The following is a 2500-nucleotide window of genomic DNA, read 5'->3' as shown; positions in this document are numbered from 1 at the left end:
TTAAAAAGGGCATCACATGCTCCAAGTCATTTTCGAAAACCAAATTGCATACTAGAGAATAGATGATTACCTTTAGCAAACCTATTAAGACGTTTTGCCAAAAGATGTTCAAAAACTTTTGATAATATGGGAGTTAGGGCAATTGGGCAGTAATCAGTAGAAATTGAGCTACCACAAACACATTTACATAGAGGAGTAACATTACCAATTCTGCAACAAGTGCTAGAAGCTCCTCTTTTTGCTAACTTGCGCAAAATAACAGATAATTTTGGAGCTAAGAAATCTGCTGTCTTTATAAAAAAACTAAGGAAAAATTCAATTTGGGTCTGCGCTTCCATAAGCATCAAGGTCCATCAACAGAGCTTCAATATCACGAGATCGAAAAACTAAAATAGTTAGTTTACCCTCAGAAAACAGGATTGAGGAAGTTCAAGCTTTTCATTACTCTGTTTACTGTCCAAAACTTCAGCCAACAGGGTTGCTTTTTCCTTTGGACAGTGAGTGACTGAGCCATCTGGTTTAAGTAAAGGAGGAACTATTGCATATACACCAAAGTGTGCAGATTTAAGGGTAGACCACCATTCATGTTCCTGAGTTGTACCAAAAGAGTTTCTTTTGTAATTAAATTATTCTCCTTTTCATTTGAGGCATAAACTCTCTGAGCAAATGCTTGAAGCTGAGTATAGTTGTTCCAGGTCAAATCTGATCTGTTTCCCTTCCAAAGATGATAGGCCTCCTGCTTCTCCAAATTAGCATGTCTACAATCATCATTGAACCATGGTTTGTTCTTCACTCGGTACCTTAGCACACGAGAAGAGATATGTCTATCAATTATGTTGACTGGATTCTCATTCAAAGGGACAACAGGATCTACACTAGTATATAATTGTGACCAAATCCAGCACAAAAGATCATGCAAAATCCCATTCCAGTCTGCTTGAGATTTCATAAAAATCTTACACGAGTATGATATATCAGGAACAGGCTGTTCAGTCTTCACTACTAATGAAATCAAGGCATGATCAGATATCCCGACTGGAGAACCAACCTTACTAGTTATAACGCCAGGGGAGTAAGTGTATACGAGGTCCAAGCAATTACCAGACCTGTGATTAGTTTCATTTATGATTTGCTCACAGCCTGATTCCGAGGCAAAGTCTAAAGCTCTTTAGCCATGGCGATAGGTAGGAGAAATAGAACTTAACCACTCCCTATGGTGAGCATTAAAATCACCAATAAAGAAAAAAGAAGCCTTTCTATCATCTTCTTGCATCTTAGCCATAATGGTAACAAGACAATCGAAGATAGAATCATCCATGTCTGGATTCCAGTAAATGGAACACAAATAAAAGTTGTTATGCCTGCCACAAACTTTTATTACCTGAATCTCATGACATCCACATTGATAGCAGGATTTATGAGAAGCAGGGTACTTGGTCCTAATATACACCGTCATTCCCCTGGCCCTAGGGATAGCATCACGTTTCAACATTATTGGCTTCTTAAAACCACTTATAAAGAGCTCATAGGAGTGCCTCATATTAGAAACCAAAGTTTCTGAGCACAAAATAATATCAGACGAAATCTAGGACGTACTGATCCCGGATTTTGCTCAATGTCTCCGGGCAGTAGAAAAATTAATATATCTAAAAAAGAGACATCATAATTAAAAACTAGACTAACAAGAATTATAACAAAAAACCTTATGTACAGAATTATAAATAAAGTGATTGATGAAACCCATAGACTATAGTAAAAAGTTAGAAAAACTGGTCAACATGGAGGAGCAGATACACCATGCAAGGCTGAATACCCTCCAGCATAGCCACTTCAACTGAAGGGAGGAAAGTAAGGATGGTTTTGAGAAAAAAAAGAATCAGAAAAGGAAAAGACAACCTCTTGATAAACCACCAGGCACCCATGGCCCTTCTATTAAGCCTGCCCAACACAACATTTCAAAAAAGCAAGAGGAAGAAAAAACTAAAATTATAAGATAGAATAGTGTGCCCGAGTGTGCCCTCCAGCAAGAGAACTCTAACCGAAGACAGTGGAAGACCATGGTACAGTGGCTTTGGCACTACCCAAGACTAGAGAACAATGTTTTAATTTTGAAGTGTCCTTCTCCTAGAAGAGCGTCTTACCATAGCTAAAGAGTCTGTTCTACCCTTAACAAGAGGAAAGTACACTGAATAAATTGCAGTACAGTAATTAACCCCTTCGGTAAAGAAGTGTTTAGTATCTCACTGTTGTCAGGTGTATGAGGAAAGACGAGAATATGTAAAGAATAGGCCAGACTATTCTGTGTAACTGTAGGCAAAGAAAAAATAATCTGTAACCTGAGAGAGGGATCAAATGCATTATTGTCTAGCTAGTCAAAGGATCCAATACCTCACTAGTGGTAGTATCTCAGCGGCTGGCTGGTGCACTGGCCAACCTAATACCTATAATAAATAAATAAATAAATAAATATATATATATATATATATATATATATATATAT

The sequence above is a fragment of the Palaemon carinicauda genome, chromosome 10 (assembly GCF_036898095.1).
Source record: "Palaemon carinicauda isolate YSFRI2023 chromosome 10, ASM3689809v2, whole genome shotgun sequence".
Lineage (NCBI taxonomy): Eukaryota > Metazoa > Arthropoda > Malacostraca > Decapoda > Palaemonidae > Palaemon > Palaemon carinicauda.
The sequence above is the reverse complement of the archived record's forward strand: the minus strand, read 5'-3'. Positions refer to the sequence as shown.